Raw genomic sequence first — 23,335 nt, 5'->3', positions numbered from 1 at the left:
CAAAAGAACCATGAAGATGCCCAAGGGCCACACTGCCCATCCCAACTTTGGTCTTCCTTCTGTGAAAAGGCTGAAGTGATAGCCTAAGGAAGTGAGGATTGGAACTTTTCTTTCATATCTAATTGTATTTCTGGAAGACTGTCAGCTTTCCAGACAGACACTAAAGATCTGAATATCCGTTCATTGATTGCCTTTCTCCATGGGAAGTTGGGAAAAAAATAAATAAATCAGGAGTCAGAAACTTAAAAGGCAGCCTACATGTTTGTCCAGTCTTGAAATATCAGTATATTTATTTTCTTACTCATTTGAAGTAAGCTGCCACCACTCCCTTCAGATATGAGCAGCTAGAGGGCAAATGCTGGGTTTGAGTTTCTGTTCTGCACACAAACTAGCATGTTTTGAATTTTGGGGGTTTAAACAGTAACATCCCATTCTAATTTTATTGGAAAAATCCACTTGTATCAGTTCCAGCCATATTTTGAACCCTGCCAGATTCTGCCCTAAGAGAAAAGGTAAATTAAGTGTTGATAGAGAAATAGCAATTTGCATGATTGTTTTTTTTTCATATTGCTTCTTTAAAAGCTGAAACAGAAGGATGTTAAGGGCAAATCCATAAGGGCAACTTCCTGGAAAAGAAATATATGACTGTTTAGACCTGGGGGAGGTTTTGCGATCGTTTGTCCAGTTTCCCTCTCCCTGTATTTCACAGATGGGCAATGCAAAACTGGTGCTGAGAGAGGAGAGGTAATCTGACCCTCCTCACTAGTTAGGGGCGGTGCTGAGACTCAAACCCAGGTCAGTCAGCTCCCCAGATGCAGTGAATCACTCAGCCTCTAGTTCAACTACTTCAAAACCCCCATGATAATTGCAAACTGGACTGTTTATCTTGTTTTAGATTTAATTAATTCTCAAACAGAGTACTTTGGAACAGATATTCTTTCATTACTTTCAAAGACGTGTGAAATAGGAGGCCTCAGCTCCCTTGGACTCAAACCGCGATGTTTAAGATCCCTTAACTTCACAGATCATCAGTTTAGTTGTAATTCAGCATGGCAACTCACTGAAAAGTAAAATAATCTTTCTTTTTTATTTTCCCAGGGTCTTTCTTTTAAAGGTGACGTTTGGAATTCTTTTTCCTCTCACTACCCTCTTACTCCTAGGAGAGGACATTCCTTCTGAAAAGATATGAGCAACTAGCAGCTTAATTTTTGTTTTTTGTCTTTTGGTTTTTTTTCCCGGTACGAGGGCCTCTCACTGTTGTGGCCTCTCCCGTTGCGGAGCACATGCTCCGGACGCGCAGGCTTAGCGGCCATGGCTCAAGGGCCCAGCCGCTCCACGGCATGTGGGATCTTCCTGGACCAGGGCACGAATCTGTGTCCCCTGCATTGGCAGGTGGACTCTCAACCACTGTGCCACCAGGGAAGCCCAGCAGCTTAATTTTTGAAGTCTATGAAACTAGAACATCAGAACTGGGAGGAGACTCATTTAGGGGAAGGAAGGAAGGGTTGAGATCTGTTCAGTCATCTGGACACACTCTCCATAACTTTCTCAGTAGTGTTTCCTCTGAGACTCCACTGTAAGACACTGTGGCCTGCACTGTACCAATTTACAATCCTTGATACTACTCGCAACATTTGCATGAGGGTTTCAAAATTTTCTTCCTGTTTTTCTTTTGTTTTCTTCCTTCCAGGAATTGGTTCAGCTATAATAACTAACTTAATAAGGTGGTGATTACTACTTGGTCCTTTCATTGTTTAGAAAAAATGGAGTCAGCTTCCCCAAATAAACAGGGAAACACATATACAAAGAATGATGGTGTTGATGAGATGTTTATGCCACAGGTTCCCCAATACACTTTAGGGAGGCTTATCACATTTTAGGGGATCTAGTTTGGAGGCATCTTCCCTGGATTGGCCGTTCCAAAGGAATGCAGTTGCATTGCCCCCTAGTGGCTGTAATTCATAAAAGGGACCTAATTGTTGAAACCCCGTGTACAGAAATAAGTGTAGCATTTCCTTGGGTCAAGAAGTCCTTAGAGAAAGTCCTCTAGGATTCAAATATTCTTCCCATTCTCAGACACAGGTACTACCAAGACAAGCAAGACATGGTCCCTGCCTTCAAGAAACAATCTAGTGAAGGAGACAGTCTCTTCCTCCCAACCCCACCCCAGTACATTACAATATATTACTAGGACAGGTAAAAATGATACATGTATACCTTAGATATTTTATTTTGACTTAAACACATGCACTTCATTAATCTTTGATGTAGGGCTAAAGGCTTCTCTTGTGGTATGGGTACACTGGTGGGAGTTCCAAAAACCACTTTCATAGGCAACTTCAACAATTTCCAGTTTGATGTTTTATAGAGTTAAAAATTAAGGGTCTTTCCAAAGCATCCATCTATTCTCATGGAAAACACAACTCTTTTTTCCCACTCATATGCTATTCACTTAAGTCACATCTAACTAAATTACTTAGTTACAGTAATAGGTACAAGTGGCTTATATAAATAGGTTTGGAAATAAACACAATGGATCTCAGTAAGCATCCAGCGTAGGGAGTGGAGGTGCTAAAGTGTGTGGGTATTCCAGTGTGTCCTACTGTCAAAGAACACCGAGTGTGCTGTGGGCATCAGTCATTATCTTTTCCAGAAGAAATGGAGAGCGTGGATTAAACTGGCCAGTCAGTTAAAAGGAAGGATTTTGTGGGAGCACAGAGTTCAACTTTGAAAGGAGGGAGAGTGGAGAGAGATGTCAGGTTTTTTCTTGGGAAATATTATACATAAACTAAGACTTGAAAGAAGGGTAGGGTTCTGCCAGCCTTCCCCTCCATAAAGTGAGGGTATGTGTAAATTCAAAAATGTAAAGGCAGAGAGCCGCATGAAATAACACGGTATGTTCAGAAAATTATAAGTATCTGTATTGCTGAGTTTAGGAGATACAACGGAAGAGTGGGGGAAGGCTGAAGGCTGTAATAGAGGACGTGCCATGTACAATCAGGCAGCGACGTGATTTTGCATGTTCTCTTTATGCTCATCGGGGTGCATTAGCCATGTGGCTGGCCTTGTATTTACTCATTAGTCATAGAGACATTTGCTGTGTCCAAAGATGAGAAGTCACCGTCCTGAGGTGAAGGAGATGGATACGTACACAAACAATTCCAAGGAATGTGATTAAGTGCCAGAATAAAGGGATATTCGAAGTTATAGGGAAAGCGCGCACGCGTGATGACTACGAAGAGATTCCAATGGGTGGTGATAATTTAACCTGCGTTTCAAGGATAAAAGAAAGCTAGATAGGAGAGTGATCTGTGACCCTACTGATGGTCCAGGCTGCCTGGACTGATGTTTCCAGCTGCATGAAGCATTCATTTCCTACCCCGGTATCCCCTGTGCCTCCTTCAAGTGCCTCAGCCTGTCACTGAAGACCCAGGTAGAGCAGAGACAAGCTGCTGACAGCCAGATTGCACAACTCTGACCCAATTACCAAAAGGCCGCCCACAGAACTTAGGCAACCAGAGGAAAGGCCTACACTTCCTGGCAAGAGTAACGCTCCTCTGCCATTTCTCGGGTGGAATCCAGTACATAGTTTTTTGTCTACTCTTTGTATTAGTTTAAAAAGAAGTACATTTATTAGTATGTGCACACATTTTGCAAAATAGAAACATTTAGGGTATTTAGGAAAATTCACTCCAAAATTCAACAAACCTCAGTGGAAACAAGTTGCATTTGTTTAATGGCAGGCAAATCAATTACTTGAGTCTATTAATTGGCTGCATTTTCAGTCTTCAACAGGTTCTTTTTAAAGATGTTTAGCAAGGTGGAAGATAACTTGATCTATGTCACTTAGAGCCTTTAAATTATTAGAAAAATATCCAACTAAACTTAAATTATTTAACTATTAACTATTGAATTAACAAATTATTTAACTTAAATTTAAATTATTAGAAAAATCCAACTAAACTTAGTAGATTTTAAGACAGTAGTTTTAAGGAAGGAAGAAGAGAAGGAATAAAGGAAAGAGAGAAGGAAAAACAAAGAAGAAAGAGGGCTTCCCTGGTGGCGCAGTGGTTGAGAGTCCGCCTGCCGAGGCAGGGGACGTGGGTTCGTGCCCTGGTCTGGGAAGATCCCACATGCCGCGGAGCGGCTGGGCCCGTGAGCCATGGCCGCTGAGCCTGCGCGTCCGGAGCCTGTGCTCCGCAACGGGAGAGGCCACAACAGTGAGAGGCCCGCATACCAGGAAAAAAAAAAAAAAAAAACTAAAAATACAACTGTAATCATAGGGGTAATCTTAGGCTCCTAAAGATAAATGGGGCAACAGTCCCATTATAATAAAATCATAAATATTGGCCCAAATTATTAATATGCATTGCTGAAACAAACTTAGGCTTGAACCTTGAAATCCCCCTATTCTTAAAACACTGTCTTTTCTTCATTAAATCCAGCCCCCACACACACTTGTTTTTCTTTTCTTCACTTTTAGTTTAGAAAGAAAATTCTGCTCTGAACAGGGGGAAGTTCTGTTGAAGCCCCAAGGGCTCTCAAACTTCACTGTATATTATAACCATCTGAGGACACCACACACCTGACTCATTAAATCAAAATCTGGGGGTGGGTCCCAGGCATCAGAAGTTTTCAAAGTTTGACTTTAAGAGAGTCATTTGTTCTCAAAACTGAGGCTGCATCAAGATTCCTTGTGTGAAATTGCAGACTGCTCCCCCTCCCCCATGCCCAGAGTTTCTCACCCTGGCGGTGTAGCGTGGATTGCATTTCCAACCAATTTCCAGGTGATGCTGTTGCTGCTGATACAGGGACCACGTTCTGAGATCATTGCCTTAAATATAGCTCTTCCAACTCCCCCATATGTTTTCATTTTTTTATAGGAAATTTTGAAAGTAAGTAGAAAGAGAAGAAAAGGGTGTGTTGGGGAGATAACCTTGGATAATATTCTTAAAAACCATCCCACTACAGTGAATAAAATGTCTTACAGGATTAACAAAGAAGGAAATAGACTTTACCAGGAATTCTCAACTCTGACTAATCATTAAAATCACATTGGAAGCTTTAAAAAAAAAAAAAATTCAGGTTCCTGGATTTCCCTCTCTCCCTCTCAATCTACAGATCTCTGGGATGGGGCCCGCTCTGAATATGTTAAACCCTGGGGTTGATTCCACTTTGCAGCCAGGTAGGGAACCACTAATCTAGCCCACCAGTGCACAAAATTTACATTTATAAAATCACACATTCCTGAATCCCATCCTGGGAATTCTTCCATAAGATCGCTTAGTTCTAATTCTGGTTGAGGGGTTTTAATTAGGCCTCAGTGCTTTTCTCCCAGATGCTTTGTTTATTCAGAGCTCTTTCTTTTTCTTAAGGGCTTTAGGCTTTAAAACCGGGGGAAAACCCCAGTTATATTTTCTACTTTCCATCCTGAGCCCAGAATGGTCTTGCGCGAATGGTAGAGAACCAGGACAGGGGAATATTAGGTATAAAAATCAGTTAATATTTTGAAAATATTGTCCCACCATATCATTTTTTCTAACATTACTTATTGAAAAATCTATCCTTTCTTCTACTGGTGTGTGGTGCTTCCTCCGTGATGCAAAATGTTAGCTGGCAGGGGTGTCCCCTTGCAATTGTTGAGTAATAAATCCTTATGATTCTCCACCAGGGAGCCACTATGAGAAGCAGATCAGTTATAAATTATAACTTGGAACTTTTTTGGTCATTTGTTCTTCCAGACTAATTACTAAATTATTTTATTAAGCCTCCCTGCCCTGCTCCCTAAAACTGTATAGGGCTTCTATTGAATTGTTAATAAATAAATTATGCATTAATTTGGGAAGAATTGATACAACGATCAAGTTTCTTCTCTAGCACATGGTATCTCATCTATTTAGGCTTCTTGAATCTCACACATGCAGTAAAGTAATTCCTATGGAATTATAAAGGAAATTTCCCACCCTACCCCCTTCTATAATTCTTGTTTGGGAGGAATGGTATGGATTATTACACTTGGTTACTTTTTAAAATTTAGTTATTTACTTAAAGAAAACAACATTCCTTTTTTCCCCTTACAAACATAATTCAGACCACACTTTGGGAACAAGGGACTTAAAGAATGAAATCAGAGCCCGGTTGAGGGATCCTTCTGGGGGAGTCAGGGGAGGGGGAAGTTGCTTCCAAGCAAGGTCAAGCCTGGACAGGGCTCTTACTTGCAAATGGTCTTCCACCAGCTCTCTGAGCTGTGATACAAGGGTGGGTCAGCTCCATTAAAGAGATGTGTACAGGGCGCACCAAGAGAATCCTAGGCTGAAGTCAGACCTAGGCTGAGGGAAGAGGGGACTGGGAGTGGCTGCTAATGGGCATGGGGTTTCTTTGCAGGGCGTGAAAATGTCCTAAAATTAGAAATTGGTGATGGTAGCACAACTCTGTGGTGATTGTACTAATAACATTGAATTGTATAACACATTTGATGGTATGTAAATTATATCTCAACAAAACTGTTATTTTTAAAAAAGATATATCACCATACACTTACCATGTGACCCAGCAATCCCATTCCTAAGGTTTCACACAGAAGAAATGAAAATTTATGTTCACACCAAAACTTGTACATGAATGTTTATAGCAGCCTTATTCATAATCACCCCAAACTGGGAACCATCTAGCTACCTTTCAAATGGTGAATGAATAAATTGGTGAATGGATGTACTACCTTTTAGTGGTACATCTATATGATGGGATAGTACTCAGCAATGAAAAGGAAGAAACTACTGATTCATAAAACAACATACCACAGGAGGATCTCAAAAATATTTTGCTAACTGAAAAAAGCCAGACCCCCCCCCAAAATATTTCATGATTCTGCTTAAATGACATTTTGGAAAAGGCAAAACTCCAGGGATTAAAAAACAGATCAGTGGTTGCCAGGGGTTGAGGTTGGGAGAAGAGTTTGATTTCTAACGGGCAGTACGGGTGGGTTTAGGGGGCAATGGAACTGTCCTAATAGTTCTGTCCCATGACTGTGGAGGCAGACACCTGACTGGGCATTTGTCAAACCTATAGAGCTGTATACTGCAAAGAGTAAATTTTACTGAATGTGAACTAAAAACAAACAAACAGACCAACAAAAAAACTGTATGTGGGGGAAATCCAAAATAAAATACAAATGGTAAAATATGAACATAAATGTGTTATAAATGAATAACATGACCACACTGAAGACAGTGGCAAAGAACTAACCTATGTTACATTAGAAAAGAGCATTTTGACTGCCCACTGTGAAGCTAAAGACAAAAAGAACTGTATGCAAACACCGTTCTCTCGTTTGTAAATTTGTTTCTCACAGGGATATGGGTTAGCAATTCTGAGACTATTTTATATGTGTATTAACTTTGAACAAATAGGTAAATATATTATGGGTAATAAGAGCCAGGTTTCTCACTGTTAGTGAAAAAAATTACAAATGAGGAGCCAGGAAAGCTAGGATGAACCTGCTAGGGCTGGGTTGGAATCAGAGGTATTAGCATGAACTCACAGGCTTTTAATATATATACAGATAGGTAGATATAGAAATATAGATATGTGTATATAAATGTGTTAGTATACATGCTTATATTTCCTAGCTCTGTCCAGTGAGAGGGTCTAAAAGCAATGGCATTACAGTAGCAATGAGTACACCTAGTGCCCAGATCTTGATTTCTAAATAATCATTCTCCAATAAAAGGAACCAGGGCTCCTTGGAGAAGTGGTTGAATCCAGAGCTGAGGCAGAAAGTATACAAAATGAGGCTGGAGCATCTTGTGGTGCCAGAAAGTAAGGAAGTGCTAAAAGAAGAACAGAAAGAAGGAAAGAAAGGAAGGAGGGAAGGAAGGGAGGAAGGGAGGGGGGAAAGAAGGAAGGAAGGAAGGAGGGAGAAAGAAAGAAAGAGAGAGAGGGAGGGAGGGAGGGAGGGAGGGAAGGAAGGAGACAGAAAGAAAAGGGCATGTTAAAAAGACATGGGAAAGCAATTATACCCCAATAAAGATGTTTAAAAAAAAAAAAAAGACATGGGAACCACTTGATAGAACTCCTAATGGACAATGCTGGAACAATTTGAGCCACAAAATCTATGATAGTATTAGATTACAACTCATAGGAAAAAATAAATATCTAAGAGCCCATACTAACATAAATAAATTATTAAATAAGTAAATGGGGGAGAAGAGGCAAACCTTTCTTTCAGAGAGATTCCAAATAATAAATGTATAAAGAATGAAGGAAACAATAAATCACCATTGGAACATCACAATAATAATTGTTGCAGACAAATCCCCCAAAGAATGCTTAAATTAGTGTGTGGAAATTCAAGGGGAAAATAAGATATTTGTATAGTCTCAAAGTTTACATCCCAAGATACTTATTAATTAAAAGGGGGAAAAATTAGTAATTTACAGTGGACAAATCCAGTAGACACCACTTTAACCATATGATCTAAGTTATCATAACAAGCAATAAAACATCAACATCGTGTACCTCCTCATCTGATGCAGTGAAAAGGGCATATTGCTTCTGTGGTATTCTTGCTAAAAATCCATAATCTCAGTCTAATGAGGAAACATCAGACAAACACAATTGAGACCATTCTACAAAATAACTGATCAGTACTCTTCTAAAGGGTCAAGGTCATGAATGACAAGGACAAATTGAGGAACCATCACAGATTGAAGGAGACTAAGGAGATGTGTTGGACAGACTTCAAGGTGGCCCCATAGTTTTCCCTCTGGTATTTATGCCTTCGTGTAATCCCCTCCCCTTGAGTGTGGGAAGGACCTGTGACTTATTTCTAACCAGTGGGATGTGGTAAAAGTGATGGGAGGTATGTGATTCTGGCTACGTCCCTGTGATTATATACAAATGCAGCCTCTGTCTTGCAATGGAGTCTCTCTCTATTTTTCTGGCTTTGAAGAAGCCAGCTGCCATGAATCCTACAACCACAAGAAAATGAATTCTGCTAACAACCTGAGGGAGTTGAGAAGAGGATTCTTTCCCAGTTGAACCTCCAGATAAAATCCCAGGCCTTAACGATACCTTAATTGCAGCCTTGTGAGACTCTAAGCAGAGACCCAGCTAAGCCATGACTCCTATAAGCAGCCTGTGAGGTAATAAATATGTGTTAAGTTACTAAATTTGTGGTAATTTGTTACACAGCATAGGACACCTATACAGGAGCTATGACCAGTGAATGATATGTGGGATCCTCAATTGGATCCTGAAACACCAAAAGGACATTTGTCAAAAAACTAATGAAATCCTAATAAAGTCAATAGTTTTTGTACCAGTGTTAATTTCTTTTTTTCTTTTCTGTCTTTTCTTTTCTTTTGTGTGTGTGGCTTAAACAACAGAAATGTATTTTCTCACAGTTCTGGAAGCTGGAAAGGGCAAGATCAAGGTCCAGTTGGGTGCAATTTCTGGTGAGGGCTTTCTTCTTGGCTTCATACCGTGTCCTCACAGGGCTTTTCTTTGGGATGTGTGTGTGTGTGTGTGTGTGTGTGTGTGTGTGTGTAGAGAGAGAGCTCTCTGGTCTCTTTCCCTCTGTCTCTGTCTCTCTCTCTTTTTATTTAGATATAACCAATGTTAATTTCTTAGTTCTGATAATTGTATTATGGTTATATAAGATAGTAACATTACAGGAAGCTGGGTGAGGAATACATGGGAACTCTCTGCACTAATTTTTACAATCTTTCTGTAAGTCTAAATTTATTTCAAAATTTAAAAATTAATAAAAGTGTATCAAATTTACAAGCTTTAGCACAGCAAAGGAAAGCATAAACAAAATGAAAAGACAATCTACAGAATGGGAGAAAATATTTGCAAATGATGCGACCAACAAGGGCTTAATTTCTAACATATACAAACAGCTCATATAGCTCAACAACAAAAGAACAAACAACCCTATCCAAAAATGGGCAGAAGATCTAAATAGACATTTTGCCAAAGATATACAGATGGTCAACAGGCACATGAAGAAATGCTCAACTTCACTAATTATTAGAGAAATACAAATCAAAACTACAGTGAGGTATCACCTCACACCAGTCAGAATGGCCATCACTAAAAAGTCCACAGGACTTCCCCAGTGGAGCAGTGTTAAAGAACCCACCTGCCAATGCAGGGGACATGGTTTCGATCCCTGGTCAGGGAAGATCCCACATGCCGCGGAGCAACTAAGCCGGTGCACCACAACCACTGAGCCTGCACTCTAGAGCCCATGAGCCATAACTACTGAGCCTGCGTGCCACAACTACTGAAGCCTGCATGCCTAGAGCCCATGCTGTGCAACAAGAGAAGGCACTGCAATGAGAAGCCCGCTCAGTGTGATGAAGAGAAGCCCCCACTACTCTTGCAACTAGAGAAAGCCCGCGTGCAGCAATGAAGACCTGACGCAGCCATAAATAAATAAATAAATTTATATTTTTTAAAATGTCCACAAATAACAAATGCTGGAGAAGTTGTGAAGAAAAGGAAACCCTCCTACACTGTTGGTGGGAATGTAAGTTGGTACAGCCACTGTGGAAAACAGTATGAAGGTTCCTCAGAAAACTAAAAATAGAGCTACCATATGACCCAGCAATCCCACTCCTGGGCATATATCCGGACAAAACTATAATTCAAAAAGATACATGCACCCCTATGTTCATAGCAGCACTATTCACAATAGCCAAGACATGGAAACAACCTAAATGTCCATCGACAGATGAATGGATAAAGAAGATGTGGTACATATGTACAATGGAATACTACTCCGCCATAAAGAAGAACAAAATAATGCCATTTGCAGCAACACGGCTGCAACTAGAGACGATCATACTAAGTGAAGTAAGTCAGAAAAATAAAGACAAATACCATATGATATCACTTATATGTGGAATCTAAAATATGACTCAAATGAACCTATCTATGAAACAGAATCATAGACATAGAGAACAGACTGATGGGTGCCAAGGGGGAAGGCGTTGGAGGAGGGATGGAGTGGGAGGTTGGTGTTAGCAGATGTAAGCTTTTATCTATGGAATGGATAAACAACAAGGTCCTACTGTATAGCACAGAGAATTATATTCAATATCCTATGATAAACCATAATGAAAAATATACAAAAAAGAATGTATATATATGTATAACTAAATGACTTTGCTGTACAGCAGTAATTAACACAACATTGTAAATCAACTATACTTCAGTAAAAAAAAATAATAATAATAAAAAGTGTATCACTAGCAGTATTCCTTGCTATCACTCTCTTGGTTAAGAGTCATATTTTATTTTGTTATTTGGAGTCTAAAATGAAAAGAAGAGGTAGAAAGAGACAAAAAAGAAAGGGGAATGATTAAAAAGCATGTGAGCATGTGACCATTTTTTAATGAGAAAGAGATATTATAATTGGAATTAATAGTGAAGGAGCATAAGGATGGCCCTGAGCTCTGCCCATGCTCAGAAAAAAGGACCATGTGGAAACTTTAGGTACAACGTTCCTGCACACCCAGAACTGTGCAGCCCGGGACAGGGCCAGGCAACTGCTCCTAATTTGGAGAAGGCAAAAATTTAAATGTGAGACAGAGAGGAATTCAGTATTGGCAGCAGAAGTGGAAAGAAAAACCAAGAAAAGCCATTAAGCAGTTGCCATTAAGCAATGGAATTCACGAGGAAGTAGAGGTTTGAGGTAAAGAAGCACAGACACTGTAGAAGCACAGACCCAGAAAAACTGTCACAAGAATATCAGATTCTCTGGAGCAGGGAACAAAGGACCTCTGATGCCAGGCTGCTGGAGCTGCAGTGTGCGTCTCAAAGAAATTACAGGAGACTTTTCCATCATGCAGCAGACTCAGATCAGAAGCTCTGAATGTCAGCAAAGTGTCCTTTCACCTCAGCCCCACAAGACACCAATCAACTCCTACAAACATGACTAATTTTTAAGTTTAATATTCATTATTAAAATTTTCACCATTATTATCTTAAATCTAGACTGGAAATCAGCAAAATATGGCCTACATATTTTTGTATGGCCCAAACTAGGAATGGTTTTTATAATTTAAAATAGTTGAAAATAATCAAAAGAATAATAACATTTTGCAATGTAAAAAATTATATGCGACTCAAATTTTGGTATATGTAAGTCAAGTTTTATTGAAACCCACCCACAGTCATTCACTTATATATTTTCTAGGTCTGCTTTTGACTATAATGGCAGAATGGAGTGGTTGCAACAGAGATTGTACGGCCTGTAAACCTAAAATATTTATTCTCTGATACTTTACCGAAAAAGGTTCCTGACCTCTGCTCTGGACAAACAAAGCAAGCCTTGATTATAGCATTTGCCCATTTCTATAGTCAAACAGACCCACCATCCTCAGCTGGGATTCCAGCCCAGACCTGTGCTCCCTCTTCACTCCATTGCCACGGCCTCAGTGGCTTGAAACAATAACATACTTCAGTTCTAACGGTTAGCAATGCATCAGATCACTATCTCAGATCCATGAAATTTCAAAGCAACTTACCCCTCTTTGCCTCTTGGGTAAATTGTTAACTCAGTTATAACTATACCTGCATTCCTTGTAATTTTATTTGCATGGTCCTTTCAGAAAAACAACAAGTTTTTTCAAATGTGGGGATTAGAACATTGAATTTTTTTTCTTTCTGGATGAAATATATCACTCTCACGTATTCTGAGTTCTGAACAAAAGATATTTCCATATTTTTAAGTAGTTGAAAAGAATGGTATTATTTCAGACTTGCAGCATAAATACTGTATCACTTCATATTCAGAGTAAGCTTACAGAAAAAACAGATGAGTGAAAGCACCCAAAGGAGTTGTGATATCAACAATATTCATTCCATCCCAAAATGTTACTGCATCATGAAGTGCAAAGAGGGCTTTAACAAAATGAGAATCTTGTCCTCCTATCTCAGTCAATTATTAAATGCTTTCCACCCATACTCACTACTCACTTCTCTGTTCACACTGGTATGTGAAATTTTTGTCTCCATTAAAATGAGCCAGCCATCTTGGGAATGTTTTTTGAATAGAACCAAAAATAAAATGCTAATAAGCTGAACATGTATGTACTTGCAACATAAAAAGCACCTATGTCTAATAAGAGTTCGAAATTATTATATCTAAAATCTTTAAACACTATTCTAATAGGAAGCAATTATTTTACCTCATTTGTCACATGACAAGCTCAGCGATGTTGACTTAGGTAGCAGATTCACACCAGATACAAACATTTCCCAAAATGGTGGAGTTATGAAGGTCTCAAACTAATTCATAGGACATTTTCCAAGTTAGTATGGAAAAAAATCATCTGTGGGATTCTGTAAACTTCCCTGCCTAAAAAAAACATTCTCAAACTTAGTCCTACTTATCCATTCTATTCCTTAATCCGTTTGGCCATAGACACCTTTTTTCATAGTAGAATTCTGATGAGAAAGCATTAGCTAAACACATTGATGGTCTAATTATTGGGTTTTTTTACAAATACAAATTCCCAAGGTGGTGCAAAAAAAGTGAGGTTGAGTTGTTAAGATTAATTTGTTGTTTTAGGCCCAACGCCCAGTTGGCTAAGTCATGACAATGAAGCTAATGCACATAGCACTTGACACTACCCTAAGTGCTGTACGTATATATTAACTTACTTAACCTTCAGGACAACCAATAAAGCAGGTAATATTGCTATGTTCTTTGTTTTAGAAGAGGAAATGAGGCACAAAGAAGTTAAGTACCTACGTAAATGGCAGAGTCAGGATTCAAATCCAGAGAATCAGGCTATGCATGCAACCCCTCCCATGCCTGTGCATGAAATACTCTTTTTTTAAAAATTCTTTTCATTTATTTTATTTATTATTTTTTGGCCATACCTCACGGCAAGTGGGATCTTAGTTCCCCGACCAGGGATAGAACCCCCGCCCCCTGCGTTGGAAGAGTGGAGTCTTAACCACTGGACCACAAGGGAAGTCCATGAAATACCCTTTTAATAAGAAGTATTAAACAACAATGTTCACTACCTTGGAGTTGTTAGTAGAAAAGTCATTCTGCATAAGTGAAAAGAGGAACCTGAGTGGCTTTAGAGACTATCAATAATTTTTTATCTTAAAGCTTTAAAAGGTATTCTTTTAAAATGTTTTCAAGCGCCTCCAACAACAAGAACTAAGTCCCAGCTCCTGCGCTATGTGTCCAGATAGACACCGGCTAGGAAAGGGGCATTTTTATTTACTAGCTTTCTTCGCATATGTTCATCTGGAGAACTTTTAAGACAACTTGTTTTCTTAAGTCGGTTTATGCGTCCTTGAAAATGTGTTCATAATGTCAGTTTGCTTAGCAAACCGTTTATTGGAGTTGGTGTTTTTGCACTTATATCTTGAGTTCTGCCCAGGTTGAATAATCAGAAATCTCATATCAGTTGAGTCCAAAGGAAGAAGCTTGACTTCTATAGAAAAGCAGGCCTCAGAGCCTTTTATTGACCAAACTTCTTTCCTTGCTAGCTTCCAGGGTACAGAGAATAAATTAAGCATTATTTTAAAATCATAAATAAACTCTCCTTCCCGGGAGAGTTCTTTAAAGATATTCCTATAGATTCAACCAAAGCGCTGGAAAATGATAAAAACTCAGCAAACAAGAGTTCTTTTCAGGCTTGCCATTGCCTGTGGTAGGAGGGTAGGTGATTCATCACTTACTTTTACTCCACAGTGAAAGGAACTTAAAATCCTTGGAGCTTCCCCAGCCGACATGGAGGGAGGGGCCGATGAAGTGGCAACTTGTTGCACTTGAGTTTGATGTAACCTAGTTGAGTCAGGAGGTTTGCAATGTGGTCTTGGCTGTGCCGTGAGACAGAAGCAAGGCTTAGAACAATCTCTTCTTTCTTTTTTTTTTTTAACAACTTTTTGAAATATAATTCACATAGCATAAAATTCACCCATTCAAAGTGTACGATTCCATGGACTTTAGTATATTTACAGAGTAGTGCTGTACATTCATCACCAAAATCAAATTTAGAATATTTTCATTATCCCCCAAAGAAACCCTGCACTCGTTGGCCATCACCCCATAATTCCCCCATCCTCCGGTGGGCAACCACTAATCAACTTTTTATCTCTACAGATTTGCTTATTCTGGATATTTCATACAAATGGAGTCATAAAATATGTGGCCTTCTGAGTCTGGTTTCTTTCACTTAGCGTAATATTTCAAGGTTCATCCATGTTGCTGCATGCATCAGTATTTCATTCCTTTTCATGGCTCCACTGTATGAAAATACCACTTTTTCTTTATCCATTATTGATGGACATTTGGGTAGTTTCCACCTTTTAGCCACTGTGAATGGTGCTGCTATGAACATTTATGTGTGAGTTTTTGTGTAGACATATGTTTCCATTTCTCTTGGGTACATACCTAGGAGTGGAATTGCTAGGTCATATGCTAACTGTATGTTTAATGATTTGAGGAACTGCCAGACTGTTTTCTTAAGTGGCTGCATTGTTTTACATTCCCACCAACAAGGTATGAGTGTTCCAATTTCTCCATTTCTTGGCTAACACTTGTTACTGTCCATCTTTTTTATTAGAGCCATGCCGGTGGGTGTGAAGGAGTACCTCGTTGTGGTTTTGCTTTGCATTTCCCTGATGGCTAATGTGTTGAACATCTTTTCATGTGCTTATTGGCCATTTGTATAACTTCTTTGGAGAACTTCCCATCCATCACATAGTTTTTATCTGCTTTGGTTTCCCCTCTCACAGGAACGGTTTTGCAATACAACACCTGTCACTGGCTTTGTTTACCTTGTTACAAAACACAACCTCTAGCAAATCATGGGAACAGATTTATAAAGCATATGAATCAGTCAGTGATTACATGCATTATCAAAGTATTGATTTTAACAGAGTTCAAGACTTCAATAAAAACTTGAAGAGAGCTGAAAATCCATTGCAAATGGCTTGTCTTAGGTCTCATAGACTCTAAAGGGCCCATTTTAAACTTCAAGGCATTATTCTTGAGCCAGCACTCAGAACAAGGTCCAGTCACAGAATATCAGAGGAAGCGTTCTAAATAGATCAATGAAATGGGATGGTCACATCATGTGACTCAGAGCCTTTCAAAACCCAAATTGGGTAACTGGCCATCACAATTTGCCTGGGAATGTCCTAATTTTAAGTCCTGGGAAGCCCTTTAGTCCTGGGTAAACCCAGTTGGTTAGTCACCCCAGAGCCACCCTCATACTCCCAGTTATGTAGGTAATAGAATTATAAATGAGTAAAGAGCAGAGGCTACGTCTTTAGGCCTTGCTGGCAGCACCAGTTTGAATTCTGGACACGTATTGGCTTGTGAATTTTGGCATGCTACTTTATCTCTGTGAGCCTCAGAGAAGTTCCAATGAGATATGGTGGGGTCAGACCTAACGTGCTTTAAGTTCAACCACATTAAGGGTACGTTTCATATCCAGTCAATGGTAACTTTGAAAATCCTTCAAATGCAAAACCAAGTACAATTCCATAAAAATACATGGTTTGGTGCGGTCAATGTTGAAGATAATTTTAACAGATTCTCTAACTCTTCATTGATTACCCTCAATTAATTCCTCCCTCTTTCTTCTATCGCCACTCTTATACCAACACCAGGAACAATAGTTTGACTTTTTGGCTCAAACCCTTGCAGTCACTCCCACAGTCTTCCTGAAGTTTTCAGATGACAAACATTGTTGTTTTCAGGCATAGCTGTATCTACTTCTGGGTGGATACTCATCAGGTAGACTAGCAGGGCCGTTTCATGCATTATTTGAATTCTCTTTCTCTTTTTGCTAAGGACACACGAGACACGCGATAGAATTCTTGCAAGGTAAATGTGTGTATGTTATGACTCCATTGTGAAGTATCTAAACCACTTCCAGAGGGCTGAGTAAGTTTCAGTAGAAAGACCCTCAGACAGGTCCAATAAGAGGGGTAAGACAGGAATAAAGACACAGACCTACTAGAGAATGGACTTGAGGATATGGGGAGGGGGCAGGGTAAGCTGTGACAAAGCGAGAGAGAGGCATGGACATATATACACTACCAAACGTAAGGTAGATAGCTAGTGGGAAGCAGCCGCATAGCACAGGGAGATCAGCTCAGTGCTTTGTGACCACCTAGAGGGGTGGGATAGGCAGGGTGGGAGGGAGGGAGACGCAAGAGGGAAGAGATATGGGAACATATGTATATGTATAACTGATTCACTTTGTTATAAAGCAGAAACCAACACACCATTGTAAAGCAATTATACTCCAATAAAGATGTAAAAAAAAAAAAAAAAGAGGTCAAAGCCCCCTGGATCTTTTTGTGATTGAGGCGGCAGCTCATAAGTTCCCCTCCCAAGGGAAAAGTAGTGTTCGAGAGTGCAGAGCCCAGTTCACAACTCTAGAATTGGTCCCACTTTGATGGCTCTCCCACGACCACTGTTCTGGAAGTCTGCCCAGGTCGGCCCAACCTGGCCTATCATTTCATACACAGATCAATGATTGGCATGTGTTAATGTGCCGGTCTCAGGCTATCAATAACCAATGTTGTGGCTGGACCAGCCCTTCTGGTTCTTATTATGATTGCAAGATGTCCTTCAGCAATGACCACCAGGAAACGCTTAAAAAATAAAGGTTTATTATTTACAGGACCTGGAAATTACACAGCACACCTAGGGCCACACAGCAAGGTCACAGGTAGAGAAAGTGAGAGAGAGTGTGAGGGCCTGGGATTCTGCTTTTACTGCGGTCAAGGCCTAGGGTTTTGAGGTCTGATTCCTTATTGGTGAATTTAAAACATAAGAGCGGAATTTGAAGCACAGAAAGAGAAAAACAAATGGTGTAAATAGTTATCAAAATCAACCAAGATCTCTAAAACAAAGGAGGCTCAACAGGGGGAGGTGGCCTGGCTCTTTATCTAACTGTGGCTGGCAATGTGTTTATTACAGATAGCCATCTTTGAAGTGGATGCCTCTCTGTGGCAATCAAAGCTTAAGGTCAGGTACTTGCATTACAAAAGACAAAAAGACACAACCAACTGTCAACATTTACACTCCAGCATGCCATGGTCAGCTGGGTGCCTAGAAGAGCAGTTCAGTTCAATCAGTTGGATCTAGAGTGTCAGGGTCTGCTCTGGGGAGTAGCAGCGCTCCAGAACTTGAGGTTGGAAATGACCTCAGGAAGAATATAATACCCCTCCCCTTAACATCTAACAGGAATAGGTAGAAATAGAGTGGGAGGACAGAGGTACCATCTGCCAGGAAAACTACAGCATTTAGAACTTTACCTGGAACTACAAAGTGGTACTTTGCCAATGCCATGGCTTTAGATTCTTTGTTACTGTTATTTTTATTTAGTCTTTGGGATGTTCCCCAGTGATGCCTTTTAATAAAAGGCAAACACTTTGTGTCAGCTGAAGCAGAAAGCCCTCACTGGCGAGTTAGCAAAAGACTGCAACAACTTAGATGCCCATCAGTAGAGGAATGGCTAAGAGGATTACGGTATAGTCTTCTATTAAAATACTAGGCAGTCATTAAAAAGAACAAGGTGGAGCCATCTTCTAATATGGAACTCTCTGTGAGACATATTCAGTGAACAAAACCAAGAACATGACAATACATTGATACTACCATTTATGTAAAAAGGGAAAGGGGCGCTATGGAGATAAGTACATATAGATATGCTTATACATATTTGCATTGAATATGTCTGGAAAGGTGCATAAAAAACTATTAGGAGTGGTTGCCTCTTCGAAGAGGAATCAGGGATAGAAGACTTGCTTTCATTGCATGCTCTTTTGTACTGTTAGATTTTTTTTTTTACATGTGCTTGTATTAAACTTAAAAAAATAATAATATGGGGACTTCTCTGGTTGTCTAGCAGTTAAGACTCCCTTAACCACAGGTTCGATCCCTGGTCAGGGAACTAAGATCCCACATGCTGCGTGGTGAGGCCAAAAGTTAAAAAAAAAAAAAAAAAAGGAAGTCCAATTACAAGAGAAAAAAACTCCTGCATCTCACCTGTATTAAAGCTGTATTAAAGCAGAGTGGTGAGCAATAGAATTCCTATTATTCTTTGGGTTTTTTTGTTTTGTTTTGTTTTTTCTTTTCTGGCAAGAAAGTTTTGCAATCTTTAAGTAAAGTCCATATTTGAGTTAGACTGTTGCCCACATACTATTGAAAAAAATTTTCCAACAGTCTTTCAAAGACAAAGTATGAATCAGTTAATAATAGTGCCTGGATTGGAACTTAGAGTTACAATGGTCATGCTCATTTTACATTGATCCAACAGAAACTCTCACTTGATTCTTAGAAAATGAATATGTAATAAAGGCTGAAGAGGCAAATGATTTCATAAAAACAACTTCAAATTTGTATTAGTAGCGAAGGCTAAAAACTATTTGAAAAACTGTCCAAGCCAGAATTTACAATCAGAGAAAACATGAGTACACCCAGCTGATCAGAATTGGGTGAGATTTAAGTTTCTCTGAGGGGGGAAAAAATGACAATTTACATTGATCCTTCATTCATTCTACAAGGTTTTTACTGAGTCCTCACCCAGTTGATGCCAGGCACAGTGCAAGGTGCTAGAGATGCAAATGGAAGGAGATATAGTTGTCATTTTTACTCACCCAGAATCCATTTCTCCCTTTCCTGGTGACAGCATCTTGATTTTCCTTTGGGAAAACACTCATTCCGTATTCTTGGTTCATGTGGTTCCTTCAAGAGAGACTAGCCTTGCACCCTGCCTCCCATGACTACCACCAACCACAGGTACAGGGGGAGTAACTGGAAATTTTAAGCCCCTGGCCACAGTGCTGTGTATGGAACTCAAGAAAAGTAATCTGGGACTTCTGTGGAACTATCAAGGAGATAAAGATCTCCCTCCAAAGGAGACTGAAGCTATGAGAATGTGAGGGGGCCAGTAGCTTGACGAGGAGACCAACAGAAACAAAAGTAGAGCAGAGAGAGACAGAGTCTGGGTACCATCATTTGGATATTAGATCCAGCTACACCCAAACTAGATTGCCCCCTGGACTTTTTAGTGCTAGGAACTAATATTAGTTTTCTTTTTTTTTTTTTTTTTTTTGCTTAAATCACTTTGAGTAATATATTTGTCACTTGAAACCAGAATGCTCCTGGCAAATAGAGGTGATACAAGACTGTTCCTTCCTCTAAGACGCTTGGGTCCTTCTGGAAGAGGCAGACATAAGGTAACTAAATAAGAATTAAGTTACTTTGTGACGGGTGGTGCTATGACAAAGTAGGTACCTGGTGCTGTGGGAACACAGAAAGGCACAGAAAATGTGGTGAGACATCTTAGAGTTGTAAATGGTATTAGAGTTTATGGAACTAATCCTCTCATTCAAATAAAGACTCCGAAGCCCAGACTCATTCAAGAGATGCAAAGGAGCTAAGAATTGTTCTGAACTGTAATCTACCCTCTAGCATGAAAGGAATTTTTAAATAGCATTTTTTCCTAATAACTAAAAATTATACATACTCATTATAGAAAATTTAGAAAATATAAGAAAAGCCAAAGAATAACAGAAAAATCACCCATGTTACTCACTCATCAACCAGGGATATCCACTGTTAAAATTTAGGTCAATACTCTTCCAATCTTTCTCCATAAATTCTTTAAAAATTTTTTTGGCAAAATGGAATCATATTTATTCGTTATCTGTTTCTCAAATTCAACGCTACATTATAACATTTACCTATATTATTAGACATTTTTCAAAAACTATTTAATTGGCTGCATAACCAATCTCCTCCTGGATGCTTAGGCTGCTTCCAGCTTATTACTATTATACGCAATACAGAGACGAATGTCCTTAGAGATAAATCTTTGTGGCCATCCTGATTATTTCTTTAGGACAAATTTCCATCCATGGAATTGCTAGATCAAAGAACTCACATATCTTAAAATAAAAGTTCACATTTCAATTTTAAGCCAAATAGGTAAATATTTTACAACACAAACTTAACTTTTACTAGAAGGGGCACAAAATTCAAGTCAGTTGCACACAGGAAGCTACATGTATTATAATAGTAGGGATGATCATCCTAAGGAGAGGAGGAGGGAATAATTTCACTGAGGCAGAATTCCTGTTCCTCTCTCCAAAGGAGGACATGGATACACAACTTGAACCTGTTAATGTGTACCAAGCTATAAAGTCTAAGCAGTAAGGTATTAAAAAGAAACGTTATAAACATGAAGAGAGCTCTTCAACTTATCCTTCTTTATTTTATTTTATTTTATTTTATTTTTTGCCGCACTGTGCGGCTTGTGGGATCTCAGTTCCCTGACCAGGAATTGAATCCAGGCCTCGGCAGTGAAAGCCCGGAATCCTAACTACTAAGCAACCAGGGAACTCCCCACTTATCCTTCTTTAAATCCATCCATTACACTTCCTATCTCCCAGAGTCGCTGACCCCAAGCACCAATCAGATCATGCCATGTCCTTGCCCAAACTTTCTCATGGCTCCCTACTGCCTCCTGACTACAATTCTTTATAGAGGCATTCGGGTCCCTGAAGATGTGATTGTAAAGCCATATTTCGAGCCTTATCTCCCCATAGTAACCTGTCCCAATGCACCTAATCCTGTAGACACGGCCCCCTTACACGGAGGGGTCCCCACATGAGACCCACTCTACACCTTGGCCCACGTTGTTCCCATTCTCTAGAATGACATTCTCCCCTATCTCTGTTTGTTGAAACACTACCATTTTTCGAGGCTCAAATGTCACTCTCTCTGCAAAGCTTTCCAAGCTTATCCCAGCAAATCTCTCCTTTCTCTTGTTTAAGTTATACTTGACTGTGGGGTGCCAGATGTCCCTGTGCCCTGAAACAAACATCTCACTGAGCATTCTCTCATCAACCAGCTCTGTGTCTAGTACATGCACATCACCAATTAAATGACTGTAGAATAACATTTTTCAGGTATTAAACACGTGAAATGGTACAAAATTTACTAATCTAGCAGGACTGTATTTAATTTATTCTCAGTTGTTATGTCGTTATTTTAGCCATTCTGTTCTTAATCCCAGCCTTCCTAAGCAATCAAAAAGAGGCTCATTCTTGGTGGGTGGGGTGGTGTTTGTAATGAACTTCAGCTTGAAATACAGCCTTTCAGCATTTACTGGCAGTGGGAAATTCCACATTATGCTTAGAGAGATTCTGGAAACTGATTTGAAGTTGGACATTATACTTTATTTCAAGGAAACATGAATAAGGCTTGTACTAAAAAAAACTGAACTAAATAAACGTGTTATGTTTTCCCCTCACACTCCCCCAACACACACAGAAATCTGTGTGTCAAGTGCAATCCTTCCCTTAACAGAACCCCATGAAATGAGTCTCTAGTGTCCAACTGATGAAACAGTTTTGAAAAGGGCTTTAGAACAGCTCAACTCGGTGCTGAGACCTCAGGACGAGATGAACCAAGAGAGCCTTGTCCAACTGTTGAATTGCTTTTTATGCACTTCACTCTGCCAGGAGCAGCTGAAGAATGTAGCTCAGTGTGTTTCATTACACACTGTGGGTAGTTGGTATGAGTGAGGTTGACATCAGATACTTGCCAACGAAGAAATCTGCAGTACATTTCCTAGGCTGCCTCAAAATGTAGGATGTGCAGAAATGCAGGTACATTCAGAATGGATGGGTTTTAAAAAGCTAGAGTTGTCGTTTGAAACTGTTCCAAAGAGAAGGGCACATCGCATCTCAGTGAGAAGCCCAAGAACCTCTTCACAGGGGGCTCGCACTCACCACCTCTGTCGTTTGTAGGCTTTGAGCTGGAGGCTGGGACGTGGAGAGGGATCATACCCATTTCTGTCCTCACGGTGCTGCCAGTGCAGGGGAAGGTAGAGTGCTCTATAAATAACTGAACTCTGGGTGATCAGTGAATCCTGTGTATGCCATGGAGGTAACAGAGAGGAAAGCTGCGGGAATTCTGGGACCAAGCAAACAGGACAGACTTCACAGATTTCACAAGGCATGTGACACGTGAGCTGGATTTGGCAGGATAAGCAAGAGTTTGCCAGTGGATGGGGGGCATAGGGCAGCCCAGGCAGATGGAATGGTGTGTACAGAGAGGCACAGCAGCATGAAGAAACCTGCTCAGGGTAGGGAATTGTAAGTGCTCCAGGGAATTACCACGGAAACATAAAGTAGAAGGTGGTGGAGAGGCAGGAGGCTAGGCTGGTGCGAAAGGAAGGGCTGAGGTCATAAAAGATGCAGCTAGCCATGTGGGCCAGGAGCTTCAGCTTTGCTCCATTCTGTGAAAGATACTTAAGCCATTAGTGGCATG

This window comes from Lagenorhynchus albirostris, chromosome 16 (genome assembly GCF_949774975.1).
Source record: "Lagenorhynchus albirostris chromosome 16, mLagAlb1.1, whole genome shotgun sequence".
Lineage (NCBI taxonomy): Eukaryota > Metazoa > Chordata > Mammalia > Artiodactyla > Delphinidae > Lagenorhynchus > Lagenorhynchus albirostris.
Note: the sequence above shows the minus strand (reverse complement) of the source record.